The sequence below is a fragment of the Saimiri boliviensis genome, chromosome 11 (genome assembly GCF_048565385.1).
Source record: "Saimiri boliviensis isolate mSaiBol1 chromosome 11, mSaiBol1.pri, whole genome shotgun sequence".
Taxonomy (NCBI): Eukaryota; Metazoa; Chordata; class Mammalia; order Primates; family Cebidae; genus Saimiri; species Saimiri boliviensis.
The window spans coordinates 2,838,800-2,852,173 of record NC_133459.1 but is presented as its reverse complement, the minus strand read 5'-3'; the positions used below and the strand labels follow the sequence as shown (position 1 = coordinate 2,852,173).

Below are 13,374 nucleotides of genomic sequence, written 5' to 3'. Positions count from 1 at the left end.
CTACAATCATACTACGGGTTTTAAAAATCTATTGTCCCTTAGTAGTGCTGCTGCGAATTTCTGTTTCAGAAGGGAAAATAGCACACTATCGTCTATAACTAGTGAAAATGTCTACTATTATATGAGTGTATATTAGTGAAGATAATGCCAACCATTCTAATAGAGCAAACCCAAGAATATACAATGGCCCAGCACAACCCTGCTTTGTATTTTGCTTGAATAAAGTCCAGCGGGGAGTTTCTGATGAGCCAGTGGGTCTCCTTCAAGCTCGGTTCAGGGCAAGTCCATTTCCCGGGCAACAGGGCCCCTTCCTGAGTCATCTCCATCCAGTTACTAGGTGGGGAAGGGAGAGAAGGCAATGTCTTAGAGGGTAGGCCTGGAAGAGGCACGCGTCACTTCCACCCACATTCCTCATCCACAGCTCAGTCACATGGCCCCCCTAGACATAATAGAGTCTGGAAATGTGATCCCTGCCTGAAAAGCCAATTCCCAGTAACGTCCCTGCAGCTCCGATGGAGAGTATAGATCTTTGGTGGCTCAATAGCCATCTGTCATGACTGCGAAGATCTCTACAGCAGTTCCAGCAATTTATGGTTAAAAAGAGCTATGTAAAAATAAAGGTGTGTTCATGCATGCCCACATCAAACACCATCCGTGCTCCGCTGTTTACCTTAAGGAGACAAGCCAGTGACCTGCCCCAGACATAGCTCCACGCAGCTGAAATAAGAACCTGTCTCTTCTGCAGCAGACTCGCCTGCCAGAATCTGTTGCTGTTCCCCTCTGGGGAAGAGAGGGAGTGACCGCTTCTTCTCAAATGCCACAAAAGGTTCACGTGAGGAGGGAGAAATCAGACTGTGGTCACTACGGGTGTTTTCAAGCTACAAGGGCTTCTCCAGTTCACATAATCTCTTCGTTTTCATCCTACTTCTGTCTTGTCCAGAAGAAAGTTTGTTTGTGAAAAATCAGACCCTGGCAATGACCTTGAGCAGTAACTTATAAATGACTCCCACAAGCTTAGCATTCCAGTAATGGAACACTAGGCATAAATGGGTTAAACTTAACTTACAAATGTAACCCAGATATAAGCGAGGGCCCCACGTGGTCCAGTCTCAGAAACAAAATTCAAAGAGGTACAGTACAGCATCAAAGGCAGCACTAAGCTGTCCTCAAATGTCTTCAGGAAGATGGTCATAGATTTAACTCTTTCTTTTTTTCTTTTGAGACAGAGTCTCATTCTGTTGCCCAGGCTGGAGTGCAGTGGCATGATCTTGGCTCACTATAGTCTTGACATCCTGGGCTCAAGTAATCCTCCCACCTCAGCTTCTTGAGTAGCTGGACTGCAGGCATGTGCCACCACACCCTGCTGATTTTTCTATTTTTCTTTCTTTTTCTTTTTTTTTTTTTTTTTTGGTAGAGATAAGGTCTTGCTACGTTGCCCAGGCTAGTCTCAAACTCCTGGCCTGAAGCAATCCTCCTGTCTCAGCGTGGATCTAATTTATAGCCCACAGCCGTACATCTTTCCCTCCTTCCCTAATTCTCTTCCTCCTGTATCTTTCTCAGGGCCTCTCACAGGGCAAATTGCAGAAACCCTCTCTGATATCCCCATTCACCTTTGCATCTCCCCCTACTACTTCTTTTCCTCATATTTCTTATAGAGATAGATTTAGCCTCTCAGATACTTCTTTAAATGGACTTTATATTTCTAGAGCGGTTTTAGGCTCACAGCAAAATTGAGCAGAAGGTACAGAGAGTTCCCATGCACTGTCTATCCCCACACACAGCCTCCCCAACTACTAATATCCTCCACCAAATACTACACTTATCACACTTGATGAACCTGCACTGACACATCATTATCACTGTATCAGTCCATTCTCACCCTGCTGATAAAGACATACCTGAGACTGGGCAATTTACAAAAGAAAGAGGTTATTGGCCTTATGGTTCCACATGGCTGGGGACGCCTCACCATCATGGCAGCAGACAAAAGAAGAGAGCGTGTGCAGGGGACTCCCCATTACAAAACCATCAGATCTCATGAGACTTGTTCACCACCAGGAGAACAGCAGGGGAAAGACCCGCCCCCATGATTCCATTGCCTCCCACTGGGTCCCTCCCACAGCACATGGGAATTCGTGATGGGATTTGGGTGGGGACACAGCCAAACCATATCAATCGCCCTAAGTCCGTAGCCCACATTAGGGCTCACTGTTGGTGTTGTACAGTCTGTGAGTGTTGACAAATGTGTGATGACATAGACCTGCTATGGCAGTATGATACAGAGGCGTTTCACTGCCCTAAAAGTCCCCTGTACTCTACTTATTCATCCCTGCTCCCCAAACCATGGTGTTACTGGAAAAGGTGTCTAGATCCAGACCTCAAGGGAGGGTTCTTGGATCTCATGCAGAAAGGAATTCAAGGTGAGTCACAAGATATGACGAAGGAAGCATGTTTACTGAAAGCTACTCCAGGCACTTTGAGGGGGCGAGGCAGGCAGATCACGAAGTCAGGAGATCGAGACCAGCCTGGCTAACATGGTGAAACCCCATCTCTACTAAAAATACAAAAAATTGCCGGACGTGGTGGCTCAAGCCTGTAATCCCAGCACTTTGGGAGGCCGAGGTGGGTGGATCACGAGGTCAAGAGATCGAGACCATCCTGGTCAACATGGTGAAACCCCGTCTCTACTAAAAACACAAAAAATTAGCTGGGCATGGTGGCACGTGCTTGTAATCTCAGCTACTCAGGAGGCTGAGGCAGGAGAATTGCATGAACCCAGGAGGTGGAGGTTTCGGTGAGCCGAGATCGTGCCATTGCACTCCAGCCTGGGTAACAAGAGCGAAAGTCTGTCTAAAAAAAAAAAAAAAAAAAGTACAAAAAATTAGCCAGGTGTGGCAGCAGATGCCTGTAGTCCCAGCTACGCAGGAGGCTGAGGCAGGAGAATCGCTTGGACCCGGGAGGCACAGGTTGCAGTGAGCCAACATGGCGCCACTGCACTCCACACTCCAGCCTGGGTGACGGAGCGAGACTCCATCTCAAAAAAAAAAAAAAAAAAAAAAAAAGAAAAAGAAAAATCTACTCCGTTACAGAGCAGAGAACCTTCTGAGAGAATGTACCATCTTTGTTTTTAGTTTTTCTTAAGTAGGGATCTTGTCTATGTAACCACTCAACCAAGCTACGACTCTGTGAGTGAGAGCAGACAGCGTGACAAAATTTATTACACTATTGATTGAAAGAAAACCATCCTTGACAGTCTAATGCATGAGTACATCAAAGAGTAATTTTAATTATCCTGAAAGCATATATTGTTATGGGTGTTGGGACACTGGGTGTTGGGACAGCTGGGCTTTCTATCATTTTAGGAGTTTGTCCTTGCAGGCAGTACAAGCTGCCTCCTTAGCTGTGAACGTCTTAGGACCAGGGGTCATGACTGGCAAGGAACGTGCCTTGTTAGTTTCAAGACAAGGTCGATTTTTCAGTGGTGTCACTCTGGGTCTCCTCAGCTCCTGCTTCCCTAACACTGGCAACTCCTCTTTTTACTGTCCCCGTACTTTTTCCTCTCTGGGAATGTCACAGGGTTGGAGTCACAGGGTGTGTAGCCTTTCCAGACTGGCCTCTTTCGCTCTGTGATCTGCGTTTCCGGCTCCTCCATGTCTTCTCATGGATGGAAAGGTCACTTGTCTCCAGCACTGAGTGGTATTCCATTGTCCAAGTGGATGTGCCTCAGTTTACTTCTCAGTCACCTGCCGGAGGACATCTGGGCTGCTTCCAAGTCACGGCGATCGTAAATAACACTGCTGTCATCGTCCAATGCATTTTCAGGCTTCTCTCCACTTTCATCATTCTGCGGATTCCTCTTCACACTGACATCACAAAGACAGGACCCCTGAGGGATGGAGGAGAGCAGACCAAGGCAGAATCCCCCGCAGAGGGAAGGTGGGGGAAGGCTGGGGAGCTTCCCGGGGGGGACAAGTCTCATCCTGTCACTGGATGCACACAGCTCATGGAGACCACGTCGACACCGGCCTAAGAAAAGCAGCAGCAAAACTGTGAGATGGAGCCCGCTGGAGGTGAATCCATACTCAGCCTGTGTGTGTCAGGCTCCTAAGTACTTGCTAGGGAGGGTCCTCCAAACTAGCTCCAGGTCCTCAAAATTAGTGTACAGGTGAAGAAAGCACACCTCCTGGTTATGACTTCCAGGTACAGGACGCTGGCTATGGACCAGATACTCCTAAGGGCTGCACACCCCGCACGCTACCTGATCCCCCGTCTACCTTCGCTTTACAGAAAGCATGAAGCAACTTAAGCAGCTGGTCTGAATTTGCACAGCTGGTAGATGGCTGAGCCATGACTCACACACCGGTCCACCCACCACCAAAGCGGGAGAGCTCAGGCATCCTTCTAAGGTCTGAAAGGGAAAGAAATCCCTTAACCAGGAGCCTGTGTGATGGCATTCCCACCCTCTGCTGTCCCACCCCCACCAAGCACCCGTTCGAAGGCTGGTCACACCAGTCACTGCAATCCACGTGGAGCGTAGAGATGACAGTTCTAACAAGCATTAGCCTTCTAGCCCAACCCCACTCTGCGGACGGCAAGAGGGAGGCCGACCCCACTCTGCAGAGGGAAAGACTGAGGGGCAGAGAGGATGTAGGTTTGCTGCAGATGATCCAGAGTCTAAGTTCCCGGCTGACTCTAACTCACTGGGAACGTTGCTTTCACCAAATGTATTGAGTGGCTTCTCCATCCGCGTGGCTTTACCCTGACCTCACACCAGTCCCACGGCCCAGGTGTGAGGCCGAGCAGTCCCCTCTGCCTCCTCCCTGGATTTCAGGAGCCATGTCTCCCTTTATGAAACAGATGCCATTTGGGGAAGACTCGCATTGTCAGGAGCGCTGTGGATGCTCAGGGCCGAGAGCAACATGATGATGATGCCAGGGGAGGGAACGTGTGCTTTTCAGGAGGTAAATCACACTCTGCGAACCGGCTATTGATTTGTGCTTTTCCTCGGCTGGTAAGAGCCGGGGAGGCTGCCTCCACTGTGATATTTCTGCCAGTTCTCATCCCCAGTGGGAAGAGGAATTGCCTGTGTTTGCTGAAATTGAAGCCGAAACCCAGCCGGTGCAGATTGGTGTGGGGGAGCTGGGAGCAGGTGGGAGCTGGGGTGTGGAAAGGGGACCCAGGCCATGGGGCAGGGAATGAGGGAAGGAGGGGGCTGTAGCATGATTTGGGAAACAGCCGTCTCAGGCCACACCAGGACCATGGAGGGTTTATTGGGAGTGGGTGGACCTACCACAGAATGAAGTCTTGAAAATCAGCTGCATGGAGGAACCGGGGGAACCAGAAAAACCGGAGCGACGGGAGGTCACCATGTGAAGTGAAATAAGCTAAGCGGAGGAAGATGAATAGGGCATGTTCTCACTCACACAGGGGGGCTAGCAGGTGGGTCACATGGAGGTAGAGAGTAGACTGCGGGTACCAGAGACCAGGAAGGGGAAGGGAGTGAGGGGGTGAAGACAGGGTGATTGATGGGTACAAACACATGGTTCGATCAGGAAATGAGGCCTTGTGTTGGAGCAGCTGGGTGACTATGTTCACAATAATCCATCGCACATTTCAAAATAGGCAGAAGAGAGTGATCTCAATGTCTCCAGCATCAAGAAGAGGCTGGTACCGAAGAAGATGGATGCCTTATTTATGACGATTGGATCTTTACAAATTATACAGATGTATTAAATTTGCATATACCCAGAAACTGCGTACACCTATCATGCACCAATAAAAAAAGAAATAAATACTTTTTTTTTAAGTGAGCAAAGGAGCCTTTGCCTCGGATCCCAAGTCTTGGAAACAGGCCCTGATGCCTCTAGAAAACCCCAAAGGGAACAAGGCCCTTCTGTGAAGTTGAGCTGGCGAAAAATCACCCTGGTCTTCAAAACTGGGCAAATGGGGGTGGGTTTCTCAGGCCACGCTCTCATCTTTGCCCTAGAAACTGGGCCACACCTATGGTTCCGAAGGGCTGCCCCTTGGGCTTCAGATTCCAGATCCCACACTCCTCCCGGGGCCTATTAAAACCCCACAGCATCCCCAGGAAGCCTCTGCAGGCCTTAGACAAAGCTCAGCCTCTCACTGGACATTATTCTTGACCTCGAGCTTGCTTCTGCCCTGGGCCCCACTGTGGGTTTGAGATTTCCTAGTGGTTCCTGTATCGCCCGAAAGGGACCCCTCACTGGATGTCCCATCAGCCTGCAGGTCCATGCACCAGGCCTGGCCCTGGCTCTGCTGGTCCTGAGCTCAGCCCTGAGGATTAACTGGACCGGCCCTGGGTGCCCATGTGCCATCTGCCCACCCATGCTTCACACATGTCACAGCCTCACCCTCTCTTGGGATGAACCAGCTCACCATCCCCTGACCCCTGGCTGTTGGGAATGCCATCTCCATCTGGGGATGCGCCAGCCTCAGTTTCCTTCTCTGTACAGTAGGAGCCAAAAGCATTTTGCAGACCTCGGTGCAGATCGACCCTGCAACAAGGTGCAGAAGAGGCACCAAAGGGGCTTTGTGGCCAGCAACATGCCAGGCCGGCGCACCTTGTTGATGCAGTCGACGCTGCAGGGGTGCAGGAGGCGAGGACCCACGCAGGGGTATCATCACAGGCCATAGGAGGGACAGCTCCAGGGACAGAGGCAAGGCCCACTCCACCCTGAGCGTGAGGGGACAAGTTCATGGCCAAGCATCTTGGGAGCCATTATCTCTGCTACACACCGTGCAGAGGTGCCCTCTGGCAGCAGGTGCAGCTCTGGGCACAGCCAATACAAGCACGAGAGAAAGAGGCAGCCAGGCGGGAGCATCTGTCCAGGCAGGGAGACAGGGGAGCGGTGTCGGACAGGTGGGCCAGGCACATGTCCCCAGCAGGACCCTGCTGGAGGGAGCAAGGCTGGGGGAGGGATAGGGCACTGAGCAGCCCGTGCTGGAACAGTCAGGAAACGTCCCAGGCTGGCATTTGAGCAGAGGCCCTGGCCAGCGGCAGGAGTGAGCCTGCGGGAAGAGTGAGACGTGGGAGGGGCTGCGGGCTGCGCCCGCCGGGTCCTTGCCCTGTGGTATCTTTGTCCGGCTTTGGCACCCACGGGTCACTGGACTCAGATGAAGCTGGGAAGTATTTTCTCCTCCCATCTTTTGGAGGCGTTTGCGAAGATTTGATATTAACGCCTCTTCAGATGTTTTATAGAATTCAGCAGGGAAGCTGTCTGCAGGGCAGAGGCCTGTGAAAGGTGCCCTGGCATGTTCCAGGCACAATGATAAGGAGATCAGCGTCCCTGGGGACAGAGGAGGGCAGCAGGCGGCGGGCAGCAGGCCTCATGCGGGTCCAGCAGGGTGCGGAGCCTGGAGGGTGCCATGCGGAGGAATCCTTGCCATAGCAAGGAAGCCCTCTGGCCCTGCCCCATGGTGTAAAGGCTCTCACGGGAGAGGAACAGAGGCAAGAGGGCAGGTGCTACTGGTGGCATCCGCTCTTACCTCATTGCACACGTGAGCTCATCAGCGTGGGCTCTGGGTCCCCTGGAGGAGTCAGGGTCGAGTCCCAGCATTAGCCTGAGGTCAACTTGGAGAAAGACTATGTGTCTAGCGCCTCCCTCCCTCCCAGCCTCCTACCCCACCCCACCTGACCTCCACAACCCACCCAGCAACCCTGGGGACGGTCCCCGTCCCCCCAGGGACTCCAGAGGGACTGTGTTTTGTGCCGTGCAGAAAACAAGCCAGGCTCACTGCAAACCACGACAGCCCCTTCAAGCTGTCAGAGTCCCCACATGTGGAGTGAGAAGGGGGGAAAAAGACAATTTACAATTGCAAATCAGAACTCCTCTCTCGGAGCGGAGCGATAATCCAGCTCGGGAGACAGATGGTGAGGAAGCGTTCCAGGAACGTATTACAACACATCGCTGCCTAGCAGAGGCGAGAGGCTCCAGGAAGGACCCGGTGCCTGCCATTGCAACCTGGGGAGCTCCTGGAGGGACGCTGGGGACAAGGTGGCTGTCCTGTCAGCTCGCTCTTGTCTCTGCCCCCACCTCTCCCCACTGTGCGGGACTCGGAACACAAAGGCACAGAGCCACGGAAACACGAGCTCCATGCCGTGCAGCTGCTGGTGTGTGGGGTGGGGAGAGAGACCAGAGTCCCCTTCTCTGCTGCCTTTTAAATAAAAGACCAGCAGGATGGCGAGGACGAGGTCAAAACTCACTGTGGGCTATTCCGCGGCACAGACCCCGACTCAGGGTGGGGACGTGTGGGAGGGACAGGAGGGAGGAGGAGGCCCCCCCACTTCACGTGAACGGGAACAGGTGTGCGGGAACCCTGGCGTGTCTGGCGCCTGGCATGGCAGGCTCCCGCGCTGGATTCCGCCAGTGCTGCCAGCGAGGCCTCCCTCACTCCCCAGATGCTGCTCTTTTCGTGGGGAAAACAAAGATAAGGCAGACACTGAATGCACGAATGTTTTAAATGCCTGCGGCGCCCTTATTTCTTCTGGAAGTTCGTTCATTTACGTGATGATCTGAGGGCCTGTTACTGGCTGAGGCCAGAGTGGACCCTCAGAGGCAGGTGGCAGTTCAGGGACCAGGGCCTGAGGTGCAGGGATAGACGGAGCCTGACAAAGGCCAGGACACGGTGCTCTGGGTCCAGGCTGGGGACAGGGGTGGCCAGGGCAGCAGAGGACAAGGAGACAGCCCGGCAGACACCAAACCCTGGACCCGGCTGGTGTCGGGGAAGTGCGGGTGTGGAGGGAAGGAACATTTCCTGCAGACAGAACGCAGGATGGGCCGGCTTTGGCCGGGGACAGCTCACGGTTCAGCCAGGCTGCAGGGACTCCAGAAGAGTCTATGGCTAAGTCCTTCCTGCAGACTGGAAAGCCCCAATGAGTTGCTAACAAAAAGCGTCAGCAAACCACCAAAACCGAAACACAGGCGTACGGATGCAATGGGCAGGGGGTGTCAGGGACGGCGCGCTGGTGAAAAATGAAGACAGGAGAAGGAGGGCCACGGAGTTCCTGAGTGTGGACCGGCCCATTCCCCTTTCCCGCCGGGCTTCAAGGCCGAGGGAGCATTGGCGCCCTGGCCTGAGGTCAGCAAACACAAAAGCAATGAAAACCCAGAAGGTTCTCAGGATCAAAGGCCTCTCCATGAACTCTTCAATATTTTCAGCATAAATCCAATAAATGTCAGAGTTTTGGTTTTTCTTTTAGGACATCACCTGTTTCTCCCTATGGAAAAGGAAAATGATGACTCCTGCTAAAAAGGGAAAATTTTAAAACCCCTAAAAGATCACCTGAGGTGCACGTGAAGCTGTTCTGAGCCACGCTTGCATGTGAGCGGAGCCCGCCTCTTCACCCTGCAGGAAGGGCTTGGAAAGAAAAGGCGAGGCCCAGGCTCCGCGGTGGCTGCAGCTCTGGGCTGCGTGCCCCACCCCCACTCCCAGCAGTGACTGCCTCAAAGGGCAGACCCCAACTCTTCCCAAATGCTGAAGGGGAAAGGCCCACTGGACCTCACCCCTCCACCCTCCCCCTCCCACCTGGCACCCCTGCCCTCTGGGCACAGGAGCGACTTGAGCCCTGGCTGCCAGGGCCCTAGAAGAAGCCACGTCTGCTCATGGAACACACATGGCAGGCTTCGGGACAGCACTGTGTCTGACGCGTCCTCCTGAGGTGAGACTCAGTCACTCATTCATCCCTGTATTCATTCGTGGGTTGTGGAATTAATTTCGCAAATATTTACAGAGAGCATTCCAGGGTTCTTCAAAGGAAAGAAATAAAGACTTTAGGCCAGGCACGGTGGCTCAAGCCTGTAATCCCAGCACTTTGGGAGGCCGAGGCGGGTGGATCACGAGGTCGAGAGATCGAGACCATCCTGGTCAACATGGTGAAACCCCATCTCTACTAAAAATACAAAAATTAGCTGGGCATGGTGGTGCGTGCCTGTAATCCCAGCTACTCAGGAGGCTGAGGCAGGAGAATTGCCTGAGCCCAGGAGGCGGAGGTCACGGTGAGCCGAGATCGCGCCATTGCACTCCAGCCTGGGTAACAAGAGCGAAACTCCGCCTCAAAAAAAAAAAAAAAAAAAAAAAGAAATAAAGACTTTAGCAGAGTTCTTGCTGAAGCTTCTGTCACTGCATCCTGGCATCACAGGGGCCTCGGCGCGACTTGGCAACGGGAGCTCCACCTCCTCCAACCCAAAGACACCAGCAGGCGGGAGAGTCCCACTCCACTACGGCAAATCTCAAAACGTCCCTTCATCTCTGTTGGTTTCCTGAAGCCACAAACTAGGCAGCTTCAACCACAGAAACTTGTCCTCTCCTGGTCCTGGAGGCCAGAAGTCCACAGGCAAGGTGTGGGCGGGGCTGGGTCTCTCTGAGCCTCTGTCCCTGGCTCCCAGATGGCTTTCGTCACTGCGGCACGGCCTCCGTGTGCACCTGCGCGTGTCTCTGTCCAAATCTCCCCTTCTTAGAAGGACATCAGTCTGACTGGACTAGCGCCCACCTGAATGACCTCATTTTAACTTAATTCTGTCAGGGCCCTTCTCCAAATAAGGTTTCATCCACAGGTTCTGAGGGTCAGGACTTCAGTGAGCAGATTTGGTAAAGGGGCATAACAATCTCTGTGCCTTCATCTTCTCAATAAAAAAAAAAAAAAAAAAAAAAGGCCGGGTGCAGTGGCTCACACCCATAATCCCAGCACTTTGGGAGACTGAGGCGGGCAAATCATTTGAGGTCAGGAGTTCGAGACTAGCCTGGCCAACATGGTGAACCCATGTCTCTACTAAAAGTACAAAAAAAATAGCAGTGCATGGTGGTGCACGACTGTAGACCCAGCTACCCCAGAAGCTAAGGCAGGAGAATTCTTTGAACCTGGGAGGTTGCAGTGAGCTGAGATCAAGCCACTGCAGTCCAGCCTGGGTGACAGCGTGAGACTCCATCTCAAAAAAAACAAAAGAGAGAGAGAGAGAAACAGGCCAGGTGTGTTGGCTCACGCCTGTATTCCCAACACTTTAGGAGGCTGAGGCAGGCAGATCACTTGAGCCCAGGAGTTTGAGACCAGCCTAGGCAATATGGGGCAACCCTGTCTCTACCCAAAAAAAGTACATAAATTAGCCAGGCGTGGTAGCTTTTGCCTGTAGTCCTAGCTGCTTAGGAGGCTGAGGTGAGAGGATCTCTTGAGCCCCAGAGGTGGAGGCTGCAGTGAGCTGAGATCGTGCCAGTGCACTCCAGGCTGGGCACCAGTGAGACCCTGTCTCAAAAAAAGAGAGAGAGAGAGAGGTAGCACCTGCCCCAACTCTCTCCCAGAGCAGCCCCAGTGAATTGGGCCCCAGAGGTGTCCTGTGAGCTTCAGAGGGCTGTGCTGCAGGCGCCACCCACTTTCCTCTCCAAGGACAGGCAGCAAGAGAGAGAGAGACTGTCATCTCCCAGTGCCCTTCAGAAAATCAGAGCCCCCAGGCAGGGTGTTAGCATGTGGTCCACCGGCAGAGACAATCCTTTAAGAAAAGCCAAGTGTCTTCGGAGATGTGAACATAAGGTCAGAACTCTCTCACCAGACCCATCATTTCTCCCCACTAAGTAGCATCTGATGGCGTTAGATGCTAAGACTCACTCTTCAGAAGCGATAAAAAAAAATTAAATTTAAATTTAAAAAGGCAGTCCCTTGGTGGGAGGGTTTCTGACTTTCATCTGAATTCCATAATGAATAATTGATGCGGAAGTTTTATTGGTGCCCAGCATTCTGCAATAAACAATCCCTGAGAACACGTGTGAATACTGGAGCTGCATCTCTCTCTGCTGGATTGGGCTGACGGCCCGAATCAGATCTGAGTGGCTGCATTGCTTATTTACAAAAAAACATCATCTTACGTTTATGTGCAGTTTTCCAGGCATCCGTGGGTGACAAGTTGGAGAGGCATGGGCAGCGGCAGCAGCTGCTCCTGTTGGATCCAGGAGGGAAGGGAGGTTCTGAGCTTCGGAGCGGGAAGCGAGGAGCCTCAGCTGTCTGTCTGCACCCTTTTGCCTGAGAAGGCTCAGCTGTCTGCACTCTTTTGCCTGCAACACAATGAGGAGAGGGACTGGGGGAAGGGCCCACCTGGTTTCCGGGGCATAGGAGCCCTACGCAGCCATGGGTCCCGGGCAGAATGACGCAGGGAGGTGTTGGAAATAGACGCTCAGTGCCACAAGGAAAAATGAGCACTGAGACAAAGGATCTTTCAGCAACATAATTTGTACTTTCTGGATTGCAGGAAGGGTACTCTCACTAGCCACCTTGCCACGAGAGTACAAAAAACAAAGGAATACACACAAATTTATTTCTTACGCGTTTGGGGTTGTCCTTACTGCTGCATCTGATCTCTGTTGGCTGGAGTCAGACCTCACAATCTAAACTAAACTCCGATTGGCTAACAACTTAAAACTTTTCTAAACAGATAAAAGCAATGGAGAGCTGGGGCATGCCTGTGAGCACATCCAGCCCAGGTGTCTTGGTTAAAGTACAAGGACATAGAACGTACTACATGCCTGTAAGCATGGCACATCTAATGGCTACATAGGCTAGGGCTTCACAAAGTTATTAACACACTTGTGATTTATTCTTTAACAAAAAAAAAGAAACTTTATAAAGAAACTTTTTTACTTACCACAGGAGGGGACAGAGGAGACCCCAGTTATTCAGTGTCAGGAGGGGGATCCAGAGTGTGACTTGGGGACAGGGAGATCCAGCTCAAACCCTCCTCCTAGCCAGGTTTTCTGGTCTCTCTGAGTCCTTGACCTTATTTGTATCATGGGAAAAAGAGAACCTGCCTTTCAGGACTGTCCTGGGAATGTACTGACCTGTTGTGGGCAGCGTGGCCATCACATCACCCTTCACACCCAACAAATGCAACACAACTGACAGGCGCGTGGCATGAGCATGACCTAGCGAGGACTGCTGTTTCTGATACTGCCGTTTCCTTGGTGCCAGCGAGTTGGCTCCAGCCCAGCTGCAGCGTCCAGGGGCACAGCCCCCACTTCCCGCACTCACTGCCCAGGGGTTCACGCGTCTTCAGCTTAATGTCTTCTTCATATTTTATGACGTTTCTCCTTCGCGAATGCATCTCTTCTCACGGAGGCTTCGCCTGTGTGTGCCCAGTGGGAGTGTGAAGGCATCAGTCATCACCGCATCCCCCTGAGGGTTTCTCAGTCAGCCACTCTAGGCAGGTGCTGAGGGCGGGGGTGGAGAAGATCCCAGACCCTGTCTCTGCCTTTCCTGTCCCAGCCAGGTGAGTCTGCTGGTTTAGGGCTGCCAGGGACATAGGCATCAGCCCCGGCTCTGCTGTTGACCAGCTATTTGACTTGGGGTAAGTTTCCTAACCTCTCTGCACC

At 52.4% G+C, this 13,374-nt stretch overlaps 1 long non-coding RNA gene across 1 annotated transcript; it reads right to left on the bottom strand.

Moving 5' to 3' along the window:
* LOC120365950 (uncharacterized) lies at window positions 1–12,923 on the bottom strand. Its single transcript, XR_005580764.2, has 3 exons — window positions 12,844–12,923; window positions 11,878–12,031; window positions 1–333 (listed from the first exon to the last, which is right to left on the bottom strand). It is a non-coding gene; the product is annotated as an uncharacterized LOC120365950 (long non-coding RNA).
* Window positions 12,924–13,374: the final 451 nt, after the last annotated feature.